The sequence below is a fragment of the Megalopta genalis genome, chromosome 1 (genome assembly GCF_051020955.1).
Source record: "Megalopta genalis isolate 19385.01 chromosome 1, iyMegGena1_principal, whole genome shotgun sequence".
Lineage (NCBI taxonomy): Eukaryota > Metazoa > Arthropoda > Insecta > Hymenoptera > Halictidae > Megalopta > Megalopta genalis.
In genome coordinates, this window is record NC_135013.1 from 27,118,746 (window position 1) to 27,137,916 (window position 19,171).

At 43.5% G+C, this 19,171-nt stretch overlaps 1 protein-coding gene and 1 long non-coding RNA gene across 2 annotated transcripts in view; one reads left to right on the forward strand and one right to left on the reverse strand.

Moving 5' to 3' along the window:
• Positions 1 to 19,171, reverse strand: part of LOC117220956 (uncharacterized) — a 405,009-nt gene that overhangs the window by 333,552 nt on the left and 52,286 nt on the right. The window contains exon 2 of the long non-coding RNA XR_013034273.1: positions 10,038 to 10,111. This is a non-coding gene — a long non-coding RNA (uncharacterized LOC117220956). The remainder of the gene's footprint in view (positions 1 to 10,037; positions 10,112 to 19,171) is intronic.
• Positions 12,866 to 19,171, forward strand: part of LOC117220801 (guanylate cyclase 32E) — a 46,442-nt gene continuing 40,136 nt past the window's right edge. Inside the window, exon 1 of the mRNA XM_033471147.2 lies at positions 12,866 to 13,524. The gene's annotated coding sequence lies outside the window, so the exon portion shown is untranslated. The remainder of the gene's footprint in view (positions 13,525 to 19,171) is intronic.

The following is a 19,171-nucleotide window of genomic DNA, read 5'->3' on the forward strand; positions in this document are numbered from 1 at the left end:
ACCGTTTCACGGGGAACGAGCTCGTGAAACAAGTAATCAGTTTCACCTTCGAGGAACTCGAGGGGTAGAAATACAGACAGAGCGAGAGGATTTGTAGGATGCTCGAGGATTATAAAATTTCTCGGGTACTTTACCTCCCTAGGTCGGGCACTTCTTATGTCGTTAGAATCGCTGGAAAGTTTCGCCCTCGGTTCTGCCCTCGGCTCTGCCCTCGGTTCTGCCCACGGACATCGTAAAGTTCACCTTAATCTTGGTTACATAATTTCTCCGCTCTTTTTAACGATCTCTTTTTATCCGCGCCGCTTTTCCCTCCTGGGCGGCGGAGACGTTTTTCCAAGGATACCGGCGGCGGTGTTTGGATCGCTGACAAAAGTGTTTCAAAAGAGAAGACCCGCGGCGAGCCGTTTACTTCGCTCCGAGCACTCTCGACGTGCCGATTGATCGATCTTCCCGCGTTTATGGGTCACCGACGTTTTCGCGGAACCAGTTATAAGTTTCGTAGAATTTCGGGAAGTTGTCAGCTCGTTTTTGCCCGCAGGAATTACGGCTATCGATGGTGCACTTTGTCGAGGCGAGGGCGAGAAAACAAGAGGAAATCGTTGATCTTAACTGGGCTTGAAAGGTTCGGTAATAGGGTCAGTTCGTATTACAACGTTGGGCGAAGTTTCAGCTGACTACACGTTCTTAGACCGCGGATTTTTATATTTAGGACAATATTGATTGAGCGACGCGCAAAGTGGGAAAAACATCGGAAGTATTTAAGAAAAGCGAAATTATTGAGAGACGAGACAAGTTTTATTTTGCACGAGAGAGAGAGAGAGAGAGAGAGAGAGAGAGAGAGAGAGAGAGCCCTGCGGTCTAGATATTATCCTCTGTTGTAAGTGTCACAGTTTATGCACATTTATGAATTTATATATTTTCTACACAGGGTCATATTTACGTGATAGAAGGCGCGCATTTTTTAATTGGTTCAATTTAGCGATACTTTATGTCATTTCTGGTGAATCGTATCTGTTCTCGAGTTGTTATATCTGTCATTTTGTTGTTGTCAAATTAGTTAATATATCTGCGTTATTTTATGTTATGTAATTAGTTTTCTGTTTGTATTGTTAATGTACACTAAATATACTCTTATCTCAATTCGTCAACTATAGGAACATGAATCTGTTACTTCTGCAGACCAAAAAACATGTGTACAAGATAAAATCCATAAAGATTTCGAAAATTTTTGTTTCTCATGTTCATAGAAAATTGCAATCGATTCTCGAGTAGAATTTCCAGTAATTGCCAGTAATTGCCAGAGGCGATGTGAGACTATGATACGAGGCATATTTTATGATAATAATACGTTCAGATAAAAATATGAGACAATTCTGTTATTCGAATCAATTGAATCTATTGTAAATTGTAATCTATTATTTCAATCTATTGAATCTATTGTATATTGTAATCTGTCATTCGAATCTATTGAATCTATTATACATTGTAATCTGTCGTTTGAATCTATTAAATCTATTTTATATTGTAATCTGTCATTTGAATCTATTATACAGGGTATCCCAAAAATACGGTACTTCCCGCAAAAGAGGGCTTCCTGAGGTCATTCGAAGCAACTTTTCTCTTTACAAAAATTTGTTCCGAGGCATCGATCGCGAGTTATTAACGAAAAACACTGACCAATGAGAGGCGAGCTCGGCTGGCGCAAAGCGACCAACGAGCCAACGAGTGGACGAAGCTCAGTTCCGCTGATTGGCTCGGCCGTCTCGCGCCAGCCGCTCTCGCCTCTGATTGGTCACTTCTTTTCGCTAATAACTCATAATCGAAGCCGCGGATTGCAATTTCGCTGAGGAAAAAGTTACTTCAAATAACCTCAGGAACCCCTCATTTCCCGGACGTACCATAATTTTGGGACACTCTATATAGTGTCCTTTAAGTCTGCAGATGTGGTCCGATCTATTTAGAGTAACCAGTGGATCGTCATGCTGTGTCAAACGTTCTTTTCCGACTGTAGATATTTTTAAGTCCCGATGTATTACTTCGTCGATTACGTGTCAGGCGAGCATGGCACACGAGCCTTGCGAGTTCGAAAGAGATCGAAAGCTTTTAAATGTTCGAGATTCTGACTGCAACGCACGCATGACTGTATCCCGTTGGTCCACACAGGGGGCTTTCCAAAACAATAAGAAAATGCCGGCCGTCTCCTAACAGGCGCGCGCGAAGTTTGGTCGCGGCGAGAAAGTTCGTTCCCGCGATCCCCTCGGACAATGGGCCGCGCAGGAAAAATCGGGTTGATAGGCGAACGAAAGTGGCCGGTTCTAATTGGCCGGGAAAGTGCAGTCACGGAAGGTGGGACGAGAGGTCCCCGATGTGTACACCACGCGACGATGCGGTTCCTTTTCGGTTCGTGGCGATCCGGCCGTGTAACGGCGGTCCTGTGTAATTTATGTCTCGAACTGCCTGGACATGCACGCTCGCCGCGGATAATCGGTGTAATTACGGGGGATCGGAAAGCGAGCCGATTCGGACCGTGTGCATTAACGCGTGCAACGAAAATTAACGCGGCGGCCACTTTTACGTGAGAACACTCACGGCCGGGCCGGGCCGCGCCGTTTGCGCCCGGCCCCCTCCAAGGCCCCTCGTCGCCTCGCTTTATTTCTCTTAACGATCTCGACAACTTTATCGGATCGCCCAGCCCGTGATCTCTCGATCGCGATCGCGATCTTGGCCACGGCGGACACGGCGGCTGCAAAGGTTTGTTTAAGAAGATGCGACGTTTAACGATCGACGGATTTCGCAACGGATCCGCTCGATCCCGGGGCCCGGCTTTCCACGAGGTTGACCAATCGAACGCGAAATTACGTCGGCCGTGTAATACGAAACGCGCGCGCGGTTTTGCCGCCCTCGATTTATGACGGCGACGCTGTGTTCCACGTTGATTAATAATTACTTCATCCCGGGGATACACGATTCTCCGAACATCCGACGAAAGAAATATTGCCCGAGGATTTATTTATTGGCAGGCTCCCTGATTTTCGTTTCAGAGGTTCGGTCGTTTGATGGGCATTTCATCGGCGAGCTTCGTCTCCAGGAAAGTCCATCTTTTTAAATTATCAATCGCTGCAGTTCGCTGTCCCGAGCATCCTGCGCGATTCGATGAGTTATGTTGGCGAATTGATGAGAGGCTTAATGGAAAAATGGTAATTAAGTGGATTGAATTGGGAACGTGAACGATAAGAAGCTTAGTTGCACTTTCTTTGCAAGCGAGAACTGCATTTTCTTTTTAGTGAAAACTGTCGCAACGCGTATTAAATGAAAACGTGAACAATGTAAAAGGTTCGATAAAAAAAATTATATTTAAGTGTGTCAAATGAAAACATAAATGTTAAGAGGCTGAATCAAAAAATGATAATTAAGTGTGTGAAATGGAAACGTAAACAATAAAAAGCTCAATGGAAAAATGATAATTAAATATATGAAATGCAAACGTGAACGATAAGAGCCTGAACAAAAAAATGATAATTAAGTGTATGAAATGCAAACGTAAACGATAAGAGGCTGAATCGAAAAATAACAATTAAGTGTATGAAATGCAAACGTAAACGATAAGAGGCTGAATCGAAAAATAACAATTAAGTGTATGAAATGCAAACGTAAACGATAAGAGGCTGAATCGAAAAATAACAATTAAGTGTATGAAATGCAAACGTGAACGATAAGAGGCTGAATAAAAAAAAAGATAATTAACTGTATGAAATGAAAACGTAAACGATAAGAGGCTGAATCGAAAAATGATAATTAAATGTATCAAATGAAAACGTAAGCGATAAAAGACTCGGTGGCAAAATGATAATCAAGAATGGGTAAAACGAAAGTAATTATTGTAATTGTCGCCTCGACGACAAGATCTGGAAAATTCCATACATTGACGCATGAGACTAAACTCGATGTATTTCTGTATTATCTAACAAATTGTATCATCGTTTAGTTTTCCCCGGAAGTTTATCAGTGCGATAGCAAAACGGCAGTTGCACATATTCTTCAAACGGAAATTTGCATTCATCTTCGTAATTAGGCTGTTCCAGCGCGTTCCGAGAAAAGTTAATTTCCAGAATCAATCAAGAAATCGGTAACAGCTTCGACACATTTAATTAGTCCACAGCCTCGTGTTTTATTTTGTGATCAGAGCCCAGAATCGCTGCGGCGTTGATCGTTTCCTGGTAGCGAGGAGATTATACGTTCATTACGTACGGTAACTGGAAAAGTTTCTGGTGCTCGCGAATGCGGGACAACGTAACGAAAAATCTTCGTACGCTTATTAAATTCAAATTAAAGCCCTCGCCATATTTGTTAAATTCAATTTAAAGTCCCGCTCGCGCGACTGGCGCGATAATATAAATTAAGGGGTCACTGATCTCGCGAAAACGTGACACGTTGCACTTAACTCTTGCGCCCTATTAAAATAATTACTGCCTTAAGTCCGCGTAACGTCGCGCGAAGAAGTCATAATTTATTGTTCGCCGTTTCTCCGGCATGTGCTTTCTTTCACGTCGAAATTCGGATCCGTGACATTCGAGTCGCGTTCCGTAGTTCTCGTTGAAAAAAGAAAAACGCGGTTCGAAAAAAGGGCGGTCCGGTGCATCTTTTCCTGAAATTCGCTGCGGTTCCGAACGATCAACGGAACTTCAAGCTAGCAAATAATTAGTACAATTAAGGTGAAACTGTTGTTTGTACGTCAGAAAGCATTTTAGCAAAGAACCAGTGGAGCGGAGACAATCGGCGCGCGACATCGTGTGATTTGTAAATGACAAACAAGCATGTGATCGACGCGTTGTCACCGATGTAACGCGATGGCGGGCGCAGATACGGGGCCCGGGTCCTGCAATTAAGCGTAATTTCTTCTGTAGTTTTCGGGCGGCGGCGTTGCTGCCGGCACGAAAACGAGACGTAACGAGCGTTTAATGGCCGGTCCCATCCCGCGGCCCGATTTCGATCGATCAGCCGGTGCAAAAAGATTTAATTAACCGTGCGCGGAAAACTGGGTCGCGCGATAATGATGCACGCGCCGAGGACGCGCCGCTCCGGCATCAGAAAAACCGTGGGTTCACGGTGTCGTTTCTCCGACGCGTCGTCGACGAAGACGACGGCCAGCCGATTATCATGCTAAACGCGCGATTTGCCTCGATCGACCGTGAAACGGCGTCCGGCTGCTCCCGAGAAAACTTTCACGATCGCCGGATGATTGACTTTTTTTTGTCTTGCGAGCCAACATCTAACGTCGTCGTTATGCACCAGACGGAATTTCTAATTAGACTCGCGTCGAATTCGATTATAATACGAACGTCTTCGAAGGGGGCTCGAGAAGGCGCGTGTCCAAGCAAGCATTTTCAAATACTCCCCAATTTTCCTTCAGCTTGTAAACAAAGATGGACAATTTGGGGAGAGGAGATGCGATTATTCGAGCCTCGCGGCACACTTTTATAGTTATCGATTGTCAACAATTATTATAAAAACGAGATGCAAGGCTCGAATAATCGTATCTTCTCTGCCCAAATTGTCCTGTTTTGTTTACAAGCTGAAGGAAAATTAGGGAGAATTTATTGTACGTCGATGTTGTCCAAGGAAATTTTGCAATGCTAGTTATATTCATTTTTTAGTTGCAAATTTTGACGTTTTTCTAACTCTTTTATCTGAGCCTGTAATGAAAATTTGAGAAATGCGTTTCGTTGATCTCGATAATTCATACGAATACTAAAACTTTTATCGAAATCAATTAACGCGAATTAAAGCTACAGGTATTGAAAGATTTAAAGAAACTGCAGATTCGTGCTACCTTTAATTTTCTACAGCTCACGTCGTGGACGACCAATTTTTTAAATTTTCGTTACACGGATAAAAACGTCGAAAGAGCATCATTCCTTAATTTTTGTATGATTCCAAGCAATTGCAAACGAAAATAGACTCTTTTTTCTTATTTTCTAACAAACTGGTCGGACTAGCATCTCAAAAAAATTCATGCCAGTCGGACCAAATTAAAGAAAGTTGTTCCGTTTGAAAAACTGACAACATTCTATTCGCGGCGAGTGTAGTTTGCGGATTTCTGTTCAAAGTATATAGTAATGTCTCTCTAATTGACGCTCAGATTGTGCTAAAAAATGGACAATTTGGGAAGAGAAGATGCGATTGTTCGAGCCCTGCGGCTCGTTTTTCTAATTGTGGACAATTTATAACTATAAAAATAAACCGCATACTGAATTCGCGGAAAGTACTGAGCGAATGAAGATCAATATTCGGTAATCGCGTCAATAATGAATTCTTAAATTGAAATTTATTAATTTAACGTATAAAAAGTGCTTTTAAAAACTTTTTAATTAAATTATATAATCGATTTTCTCGTGTGTCATCTACTACACAGTCTATCCTCTGATATCAAATTGACAGAATGGAACGATAAATAATAAATTTCCTCAAATTATTTCTGTAAGAATGGAAATTTAAGACGAGGGGAGGCAAGTGTTTTGACAAAGATTATTCTCACATTGTTCAGAATTAATAGAACAGATTACAGTAATGTCTCCCGAACTGACGCTCAGATCGTGCACAAAAGTGGACAATTTGGGAAGAGAAGATGCGATTGTTCGAGCCTTGTGACTCATTTCTTATGGTTATGGATTGTCAACAACTATAAAAACTGGCTGCAAAGCTCGAATAATCGTATCTCCTCTTCCCAAATTGTCCATTTTTGTGGTCAGTCCGTGCGTCAATTAGAGAGACGTTACTGTACGCTAATATCTCCCTAACTGACGCTCAGATTGTGCACAAAAGTGGACAATTTGGGAAGAGAAGATGCGATTGTTCGAGCCTTGTGACTCATTTCTTATGGTTATGGATTGTCAACAACTATAAAAACTGGCTGCGAAGCTCGAATAATCGTATCTCCTCTTCCCAAATTGTCCATTTTTGTGGTCAGTCCGGGCGTCAATTAGAGAGACGTTACTGTACGCTAATATCTCCCTAACTGACGCTCAGATTGTGCACAAAAGTGGACAATTTGGGAAGAGAAGATGCGATTGTTCGAGCCTTGTGACTCATTTCTTATGGTTATGGATTGTCAACAACTATAAAAACTGGCTGCAAAGCTCGAATAATCGTATCTCCTCTTCCCAAATTGTCCATTTTTGTGGTCAGTCTGGGCGTCAATTAGAGAGACGTTACTGTACGCTAATACCTCCCTAACTGACGCTCAGATCGTGCACAAAAATGGACAATTTGGGAAGAGAAGATGCGATTGTTCGAGCCTTGTGACTCATTTCTTATGGTTATGGATTCTCAACAACTATAAAAACTGGCTGCAAAGCTCGAATAATCGTATCTCCTCTTCCCAAATTGTCCATTTTTGTGGTCAGTCTGGGCGTCAATTAGAGAGTCGTTACTGTACGCTAATACCTCCCTAACTGACGCTCAGATCGTGCACAAAAATGGACAATTTGGGAAGAGAAGATGCGATTGTTCGAGCCTTGTGACTCATTTCTTATGGTTATGGATTCTCAACAACTATAAAAACTGGCTGCAAAGCTCGAATAATCGTATCTCCTCTTCCCAAATTGTCCATTTTTGTGGTCAGTCTGGGCGTCAATTAGAGAGTCGTTACTGTACGCTAATATCTCCCTAACTGACGCTCAGATTGTGCACAAAAGTGGACAATTTGGGACGAGAAGATACGATTGTTCGAGCCTTGCGGCTCGTTCTTCATAATTGTTAACAATTCGTAACTACAAAAACGAACCGCAAGATACGAATAATCGTATCTCTTCTTCCCAAATTGTCCACTTCTGTGGACAATCTGAGCGTCAATTAGAGAGACATTACTGTATAACGTGCGCAAATTTCTGACAAAATGACCGCTCCGAATTCGATGATTCGTTAACGATCGTCCCACGTTCGCGCGACTCCTTTGATCTTCCTTCGGCCATGGACACGTTTGCGCCTCGTGGTGTTTCCTTTTTTTGGTGGCCGGATTGTCGAATTCCCCGGCTCGTAGACCCGAGTTTTCTGGCCGACGGCGACGCGTTACGTGCAATAACGTTCGAAGAAACGGCAGCGAAACGGCAGCGCGATACGGCCGCGGTTTTGTTTGTCTCCGTACGTAGAAGTATGTACCTTTCTCCAAAGCAAGTCACGCGCGAGTTCCGCGCGTTCTTACGCACTTGCGTAATGCGTAATCGCCGGACGACGCGAAAAAAAGAGGGTTATCCGCCTCAGTGCCGTACGCCGCCGCCTTTCTCCCCTTCCCCGGGGCCGATCTATCGATCGGACGGCCGCGTGAGAGCGGCCGGCCGGGTGCTCGATCATCGTTTTTTGGTTTTCGATGACAAGTTTTTCGTGCTTCGAATGGGCCGCACGAAAATTTCGTGGAGGATCGCGCCGATCGTCTCGATCGATTCACCGGGACCACCGCCGATCACGCCGGGCCGGGCTCTCGATCTCAAACCGATGAGGCAATCGGTCGCGTAGATTTCGATTATTAACACGTTCCGTGCCGAGCTTTTTTTACTCGAATCTTCACACTTTGATATTTTACTAAAACTTGATGTATTACGTGCAATTATTAATTCTCGTACACATAACAACGTAACAAAAACTTATCAACGCCCATTCTTGCGGTGGAAATTGATTCTTCGGTTCTAAATTTCTTGTAAACAATTTGTTCAGTTCACTAAGTAAACATGCAAGCGTGTACCATCGATGGTACACGTGGCACGGAACGTGTTAATTAAGTTTTTAAAGATCGGCAGCGCGGCGAAGCGACGAAGTTGTTGAAAGAACTAATGATAGATACGAGCTAAAGCGATTTTTTCTACGTTAAAGCTGAAACGTTTCAGAATCGGAGAAAAATAGAGATTTATTTTGTAACCTTGAAAATTTATCTCAATCTTGAAGTATACTCTAAATTATGATTTATACCGTACCAAGTACAGTTAGATTTTTTTCATGACACGTTATAGATCATGTTTCGTAGATTTTGACACGCTGATCTTAAAATTGATCTTAATCTAAAAAAAAATTGTGATCTAAATCTCGTAAAATTGATCTACCTGTTCAAGATTTCGAAAAAAATCGATTTAAGTGAAAAGCTAACGAAATCGTGATTTGTTCGTCGAGCGATGATTTTTTTCAAAATCCTGAAACGATGGATCAATTATGCGAACGGATTTAAAATCGGCATGCCAATATCTACGAGAATTGACGTATAACGTGTTATAAAAAAAAATCTAACTGGCATTGGATAAATCACAATTTAAGAGATTTCGAGATTAATAGAAATTTTCTATTAATTCTCTCTATTTTTCCCTTATTCTGGAACATTTCAGCTTCAAAAACAGATCATCGATTTATCGGATTTCTATGAAAAGTTCTTCGATTCTATCATAACTTCGTCGCTTCATCTGGCGTCCAATGGCCGGCGTTTCGTAATTCCTCTGTTTCCTCGGGTCTCTGGCGACGACGATTCCAGCGGACTCGATGACAGCGGGTCCCGGACTTCTTCTTTGGCGAACGATGCTTAATGGCGCATCGGGGACCGCGCATAATTTCAAATTCACGGCCCCGCGGCTCGAAGGCTTGAACACCTCGGCCTCTGGAAATATGTGACGCGCGCCGCCGCGAATATTTCACCTGTAATCGCCGGCCACGAAGATTTGTTTGTCCCTAGCACACGCGTTATGACCGACCTACGCTTCCCATTCGCCGATGTTCCCAGTACCGCAACGATAAAGTCGCAAACGTATTCCGAAACATATTTCATCCGCGCACGCCCCCTCGACGTTTTCTGGGAACAGCCGATCGAAATCTGGCGAACCTGTTCCCGACGCGGTTTTCTGCGGTTTCGTTTCGGACCAGCAATTACGTACTTTGTTCGGAGACACGCGTACGTCTAGTCCACTTATAAGTCGTGTACGTGTAATTAAAAAGTGCAGGTGGCATAGGAAAAAACGTAAAACTCTATTCGAAGTGAAACGATTCAGTGCAATTTTGCTCACCTTATTGTTGCTCTTGAAAAAGTGTATTGCTCTGTTGCACTAAAAAAAACCGCAAGACACAGTGAAGTCGTTATCTAGAAAAAAGACAAAAAATAATTATAATTAGTATTGCTAATTTTGCGGATGCACGTAAGGAACGGTAAAGTTAATCGTTAGACCGCGGATTTGTTGCATTCATGGCACATAGAGGAGTTTGTAAATTGCAGATAAAGATTCATGTTAACAAAAATTAATTGTGTTGTAATTTCATGTTCATCGCGACAGATTGTCTAGTTTATGTACGAACTTTATTCCTTCTTCAGATTTTAATATAACAATTGATGCAGAAATGAGCACTTGCATAGAAAACTGCAGTCTTTTAATACTAGGTTAACGGAACCCGTTGAAACGGCGGGTAATAGTATACAATTATTCGGATTGTAAAGATACATTTACGAGTTATTTATTCAGCACGCGTGTTGCGACAGATATTACAATAACACTCGTTAAAAAAACGAGAATAAATGACTTATTGTTACTCTTGGAAACTAATGCAATCCAATTGTAAAAGATATCAAATTAATCACCAAATAAATTACTACTCAAAATAGATCAAGACTGTACCCCTTTTCATTGTTCAAAGAATTACGGAAGATTTTAAAGATAAATGACAAAGTTACTAGATGTATTCTCAGCTTAAAAATCAATACACAAGAACTGTCTCATTGCTACCCTCGATTTTCCAGACGCAGAATCTAATTTCCCGAGGCAACCACGTGGTAACTAGCTTCACATCCTCCGCTGGTTTCCATCGCGCGCAAAAATTTCGCTGTTTCACGGCGCCTCATTCGCCACCCTCTCCGCTGAAAAGCTAGCTTTCTCTTGTCCACGCGACATCGTCAAAAAATATCGTCGTCCATCACCGATTGCGTGGATTTTTCGGCTGCGCCGACGAGAGCCGAAAAATCCGTTCGTCGACGCTTGGCTCCGATCTTCGCGGAGTTGAACATTTTCCGGGTACGTCTACGTTCCTTCCGTCGCTCGTAAACGCAGCCATGGTCAAGAATGGGCTGACCTCTCCCTGGAAGCCCGTAATGGATGATCTTATTTGCAGCTGACAGAGCCTCGGTGCTCGGTGCCAGCGCCAGCGACCGCGCCGATTTCGCCGACCGGGGCAGATTTGTGGAAGCATGTGCTCTTGCCTAATCTCGAGATAAATGTCCCGGGATTCTTACTTGGATACGGCTTATGGCCGGAACACCGGCCGAATGTCATTAAGCGGCCGAAGCTCTTTCTCGGTTCAAAATGAAATTTGTTATCTTTTCGGCTTAAGCGGACTTCCGGCGGTCTCGCGATCCCGCACCTTCGGAGGACGTCTGCGATTTACGCGGACCAATTGCGTTACGTCATTACGTGCTCGATACATGCTGGAATTAGAGAATTCGTTCATCGTGTTCATTAGAAATGGTAGCTCGAATCGCAGATCATCCGAGGCTGTAATCATTTATTTATGGGACTAATGACTAGACTGCGGATCTTTGTGCAAAATAAAAATGTTTGAACTCAATTGCAAGAGGTTTGAAAGTACGTTAGAATCTCTACGGGATGTCCTAAAAATGTCTCGCAGTTTGGAAATGGAGGTACCTGAGGTTATTTGAAGTAACTTTTTCCTTAGCGAAAATGCAATCCGAGGCTTCGTTTACGAGTTATTAACGAAAAACAGAGACCAATGAGAGGCGGGATCAGCTGACGCGTGGCGGCCGAGCCAATGAGCGGAGCTGAGCTTCGTGCGCGCGTTGGCTGGTCCGCCACGCGCCAGCCGAGCTCGCCTCTTATTGGTCAGTGTTTTTCGTTAATAACTCGCAAACGAAGCCTCGGATTACATTTTCGCTAAGGAAAAAGTTGCTTCAAATGGCCTCAGGAACCCCTTATTTCGGGATTGCGAGACCTTTTGTGACACTCTGTATAATCTGAATGTATATTTTTGTAATATCTTGCTACAAAAACGTTCCATTGTCTAAAAATTTCATTCAAGTTCTCTGCTAAGTGGTAATGTGTCTAAATAACGCGATGCTTAGATAATTGAATATTTGGATACCAGAATATTGTAAAAATAAATGTCCGGATAAGAGAGTTTTTATTGCATTAAAAAGAGAATAGAATTTTTACTAGGCTCCCACTTCTTACAATTTTCATTTTTCATTTTCATTTTCATTAGATCGTGTTTCGTTACAACGATTTATTTTACTGAATATCGATCTTCACTATTTTCTTAAGCTTATTCAGATTAGCTTCTCAGAAAATTTCGCGAATCCAGTATCAAAAAATTGAAACAATTTCTGCGGTATTTCAAGAACTTCCGCACTCTACATATTTAATTTCAACAAATAAATAATCGAATAAAATTTAAAGAAAAAAATCTGACACGCCTTCTACGATGCATATACAGTGAATTATGCTTGGAAATAAATCAAAAAACGCAACGATTGGCTACCCCACAGTAACTGGCTCCACAACCCTAGTTGCCAACGCGGTCGGAATGAAATCGCCGTCGATCGCAGACGACCGACGCGTCGTTTCACGCGGCGACCTTTGGCGAACGCTCGAAAAGCTTCGGAAAAGAGGAGAGGTGGTTGTGCGAGCAGGTGAAGGTCCGCGCCCGAGCCGGGAAAAATGCGCTCGCGAGTCCCTTGCCTCCCTCTTTTTCGAATCGTTTTGGCGCTCATGCGCCTGAGCGAGCCACGGACCTGTGAATGGGCCGACGACGCGAGGCGACGCCGACGCTCGACGACGCTCAACGACGCTCGGCGACGCTCGACGTACGAGCCGCGAGGGAAAGAGGACGAGCAGAGCGAAGTCAGTCTGGCCGCGCGCGCCCACGATCACTGTCGACCGGCGGTCTCACGTCGTTCACCTCGCGCCGGCGGGACGCGAGTTCGAATTTCAAACGTTCACCGCTGGGACGATCGTCCGTCCGTCGGTTCCGCGCGTATTTATAGCGTTCCGGCCGCTCCGGATTCCGCAAAACGCGCCCGGAACACGACGATCCAGCCGCCTGTCGATTTCGCGCGCGATTTCTTCCGAAGGAAATTTCGCCGGGGTCACGGTTCCGTCGCCGGGGTCACAGTTCCGTCGCCCGGTCACAGTTTCGTCGGGGAACCCACGGAGCGGAGCTAGAAGAGAAATAGTTGTCCGCGCGTCTTCATATCTCCGATCCGGCGCGGCGATTGCGCGCCGCATTCTTGCACGCTCCTCTCACGTGGACCGACCTCGCGAATTTCAATTGCGAGATTCTAGCCCCGGCCGCCGGCGGAATGCTTTAATTTCTTCCGCGGTGGTGTTATCGCGATCAGAACGCCGACACCGGCCACTTTGCACACGGCCAGCAGGCGTCCCGCAGGAATGAGACTGCGGGTGTCGGTCGGCCTATCCCAGACGCCGCTGTCCGACTGCTCCTGAACACCGTCGACTCTCTGGAGCGTTGTTAAACGAAAACAGGACGATCAAGGTAAGCACGCGCGATTCCCGTGGAAACCGCGGAACGGCAATTTGCTGCTCGGCTCGCCGCGACTTCCTCCCATTGAGTCATTCGTCCCGTGCACATCTCCGAAATCGACCGAGATTTGCCAGCTTCTTGGAACACGAGGAACGCGAACCGAGCTTCCCGGTACAATTAGCCGACTTTTAAGTAGCCGAGTTATAACGAACAGTTTTCTGATGCAACGGGAAATCGCTTGACCATTGGAGATTTCGGAATCATAATAACCTGGGTTTAACAGTAAACATACTGCGATATCTGACACGCGTTGCTTTCTTAGAATTTCGTTTTCGGATATAATTAGCTCTGTATTTATCGAATAAGACGTGTTAAATGTTTTTCTTCAGATGTAAACAAAATCATAGAATTTAATGTCATATTAGATAATTAGATGTTCTTTCAGTTTGTTTATTTTTTAACAAAAAGATTCGATACCTTATTCGATAAATATAAAGTTATTCTTTTAGTCTGTTTATTTCTGAATAAAAAGATTCGATACCTTATTGGATAAATATGAAGCTATTCTTTTAGTCTGTTTCTTTCTGAATAAAAAAGTTTGATACATTTTATTTGATAAATATAAAGCTATTCTTTTAGTCTGTTTATTTCTGAATAAAAAGAATTTGATACATTTTATTTGATAAATATAAAGCTATTCTTTTATTTTGTTTATTCTCGACAAAAGGAATTTAATAAATCTTTTTCGACGAAGACAAAGTTATTCTTTCATTTGATGTGTCTTTTAATAAAAAAAAATTAAATGTCCCATTCGATAAATTTAACGTTACTCTTTTATTTGGTTCGTTCTTTAATAATAAAAAAGGTAACCGGATGAACTTTTTCCATTCATAAAGGAAGAACCATCGAAATCGAAATCCGGAAATCAATCATCCTCCGCTTGAATAAAAAATGAAGCGGCGCGGTACATAACGCGCGAAGAAAGGAACCATTTCTCATGATCATTTTTCCGGAGCACACTTTCTCGATCTCTATCTGTAGGATTAGCCTAGATCAAGGAACGGCTGGAATCGAACGCGCTCCCGCGCGTCCGAAACGAACGGACGATTCGCGAGCGGGATCTCGGGCTCTAGATCAGCTGAAAGTGACTCGGCGCGATCATGGGGGCCGACTTTCGAAAAAGGTGATCTCGAATCTATGTCACATGGTGTTACATAGAGGATTTTAGGCACGCCTCGGGCTCGACGGTTGCGTCAACCGTAGACGCGGACCTCGGGCTATGCGTACGGTTTCTATTCGCCGGGGCATTTTCTAATTAATCGCCGCGCCGAATGGATAATGGACGATCGACATAATAGATCGATAAGTCCGGGACGCGTCGTTCGCCGAATAATTTATGAGACACTGTTTCCACCAGCTCGGGAGTGGTATATCTAGGAGTACGCTTCGTAACATAAATCGCCGAATTCCACGCGGAAAGTCTGTCGCCGGTGAAATAATAGCACATTTTCGGCATTGTTCACGGTTTTATTAAAAACGGAATGTTCGAGCGAACGTTTAGTGACAAAGCCTTGAAATACTTGCCGCGTAGGTACCTATTAAAAAACTTTTATTTTCTTTCCTGGCTTGCGTTGGTTATTATTAGATACTGCAGATTTTCTGCATTTATGACGGAAACGGATCGGTGCAATATGAAACAGCGACAAAATAAACGGAACTAAGAATGGCGAATGATCGAATGCCTATTTTCAAGGTAGGCGTTGTATGTTATTTCAAAAAACAGAACATTTCGTATGCATGAATAATGTGAACACTTGTTTGTGCATAGTTGAACTACGTATTTGATTTTGTACAGTTGTGAATATACTGTAACAACTAGACCGCGGATCTGTATGCAAAATAAACATTGTTTAATCAATTTAATCAGTCGAAAATAACAAAACGATATTATTAAATTCTTCCGTCTTTACGGTTTTACATTTAACCTCGTCAATTTGTCCTAAACGCGTGCAAACCTAGTTATTACACCGTGGATTATTGTGCATCATTTTTCTGCACGAGACAAATCTCTGTTCAAATTTCATTTTTTGAGATCTGCGAAAGCAATTCTGATTTTGTAAGGAAAATTTAAAGATCAATGCTAATAAATTACAGGAACAATCGGTACATAACCCTAATTGTCCACGTAATCCTGTCACAATCTCAGGATCTTTTCTGATGCTGTTACGATAGTGCAATACTGTCGATTTATTATAGTTGACGTTTAATTTTTTTAAAATAATCTCGGACTTTAAACTTAGGATCTCTCCTGTCGCTATTAGAATAGTGCAATGCAGTAATGTCTCTCTAATTGACGCTCAGTTTGCCCACAAAAATGGACAATTTGGAAAGAGCAGATACGATTATTCGTGCCTTGCAGCTTTTATAGTTGTTGACAATTCGTAACTATAAAAATGAGCCCCAAGGAAGACAAATAATCGTATCATCTCTTCCAAAATTGTCCACTTTTGTCGACAATCTGAGCGTAAATTAGGGAGACATTACTGTACTTTTGGATTTTCTACAGGCTGTCCCAAAAATGTCTCGCAATCCGAAAGTGGCGGGTTCCTCAGGTCATTTGAAGCAACTTTTTCCTTTACAAAAATTTTCTCCAAGACACCGTTAACGAGTTATTAACGAAAAACAGTGACCAATGCGAGGCGAGCTCAGCCGGCGCGAGGCGACCGAGCCAATGAGCGGAACTGGGCTTCGTGCGCTGATTAGCTGCGCCGCCTCGCGTCAGCCGTACTCGATTCTTATTGGTCACTGTTTTTCGTTAATAACTCGTTAACGGTGCCTCGGAGAAAATTTTTGTAAAGGAAGAAGTTGCTTCAAACGATCCGAGAAACCCGCCATTTCCGTATTGCGAGACATTTTTGGGACACCCTCTATAAGAGTTGGACGTTCGATCTCCCAAACCTAATTTCAAACTTCAAACAACGCGACATAAGCTCATTCCCAAACATTACTCGAAATATACGATCGACAACGAATCAAAAGACGAGCCCCATTCATTACAGTTAGAAATTCCCAAGGTACTAAATCAATCTCCGGTGGCACAACGTGTCATCGATCCCCTAGAAATCGCAACAGCGCTCGCAGTGCGCGCTCTATTTTCGTGTTTATCGGACGGCCGGTTTATTTTCGTAGAGAGAGAGAGAGAGAGAGACTGGATCGTGGTCCAGAGGCTAGCCGACGGGCCACTGTTCGTTTCTATTCCGTGTCGCGACACCCGACGAGCACGATCCCACGCGTTTCGAAAGCAGCTCATCCGCCGGCGTGGGATCCTCTTAAAAATCGTCTCGTTCGTTTTCATCGGCCGCGGCGGAGCGTCTTTCCGTGTACGCGGCAAGCGCGATCGTTCCGCGGTTTTGTTCCTCGCGGTTTCATTTCGCCGAGCGATATCTCGGTTTCCGCGGGAATGTCGCCTCATCAGGAAAGTCTAGACCCGACGCCGAGGTAACTAGGCAGAAACTTCGCGCGTTTACGTCCACGACGCAATATCCGAACGCGGTTAACGGTCTCCTAACGCGAGTTTAACGCCTGTGTTTCCCGGGATCCGAATGAAACCGCGGTCGTCCCGCGACGATCGCGTTCGCCTTATCGCAGGGACCACCGATGCTCGCGGATCGGGGCACAGAACCAGCGTTGTCCGGAGCAGACCGCAAAATGGGAAAGCCGCGCGGAACACGCCGGGATAATTTCAATTAACCGAAGCGACGCGGCGGCACTCCGTGTCCGGAGACAAAATTACCCGTGTCCAATTTACGAAAACAATTTTTCTCCCCTCGTAAACGTCATCGCGGCTATCTCTCGAAGTCGGTTAATGCGTTCCCGAACCAGTCAGGGACGCCGCAGCGGTCCCCTCTGATTCTCCGACACCTTTCTCGATAAAATTTAATCGCGTCGGTCGATCGCGCGCCAGTGACAGGTGCCGCTCGCCGAATCTCGGGATTTTCGGGCTTGGCCCGGCCAACAGCTGGCCCCGGCACCGCGCACCACGAGCTGGCCCGCACCGCCGCGCAGCTCCACCCTACCCTAGCGTGATTTATCGGGCCGGGTCCGAGCCCGGTCCCGGACGGCACGTGGCAACAGTTGCGCCGCTCATTCACAACCGGCACGCACCGCGGCTAGGAGTCCTTTCCTCGTGTCCTCGATCTCCGACTCTCCGCTCCTCTCTCCCTTTTCTTTATTTTCGCGGCCGAGATCGCAGACCTTGCCTCTCTATTTTCTGTTCCGGCTGCTGGCCCGAGAGCGCACGGTTTTCGCCGGCCATGGGCCAATCGTGTCGAACGCGGCGTTTTATCCAGTTAACCCATTGACTGCCACGCAAATTTAGCGCGTCTTGCCCTGGGTGCCACGGTTTTATTTTAAAGAAAACATGAAGTTTTACAAAATGTAATAATATTAAGTTACTGATATAATATTGCAATGGCATTTACAGTATTTTTTTTTATCGATGATCAATATATGTTCTCTATACTATATACATTTTTCATTCATCCTTTTTCCAATAGTTCCTAACTCAAATAGCCATTTGTAGCCAATCTAAACTTGCAGCACCCACTACGAGATATCTCGTAGCTGGCAGTTTTGGTGCAGACGCTTACTACGAGATATCTCGTAGTTGACAGTCAATGGGTTAAGCACGTTTGTCGTCTATACACGTCAAAACGATTCTCTATTACGGCGCGTTCGACGTGTTTACTCGTCGTTAAAAGCATCAAATTACCATTGACTATGAAAACTCGAAATTTTAATGAAATACAATAAGAATATTTTTTTGTGGGATGTTCCCTTTATATTACCAATAGAACTGCTAAGTATTTTAAACGGTGGGGGGGGGGGGGAGAAGATGTTCCGAGAAATATCTCACCGAACTCAATTGAAATTCTTAATATTTTTATGTCTACATGTGTCTCTCTTGTTTATGTATGTTATTATTATTTGAGAATTTTTAAGTTTATAATAACAAGAACTTTTCAGAAATAAATTGTTAAGCTTTTCGTAAATAAAAATGTAGTTCTTCTTCGTGTTTCATAAAATTTGTAATAGGATCATTGTGCCCTGCGTTCGTCGTGTATACACGTCATCGCTTGATTTTAATTCCGCACACTGTGAGCGGTTTTTAAAACTAAATTCGCCGCTTAACAGGTTAACGCGTTCACTGACCACAAATAGTACGAAAAATGATTTATTTCTGCGCGAATAGAGTTGACAAGATTTGTCATAATTGTTGACATTTGTTACGCTTGTGATACACGTGTGACACACGGTGTGATACACACTAATAAAGCTTCGTTCACTTAATAACTATTAACACTTTGCACTCGGAGCCATTTCAACTGTGAATCTAAATTAATTTTTCTGGCTTATTGTATTTCTATTTTACATGGCAAAGAGCATTTTACGCGTACGAAATTCAGTCTTGTGACTCGTACAACAGTTACACTTTTAACAATTCTTGATACCTAAACTTTGATTGGCGCCTCGGAGTCGTCACTCGAGCGCAAAGGATTAATGTAATAAAATTCATTTTTATTTGATAAATAAAATTAATTTAAGTCACTCGAGCGCAAATGGTTAATGTAATAAAATTCACTTTTATTTGATAAATAAA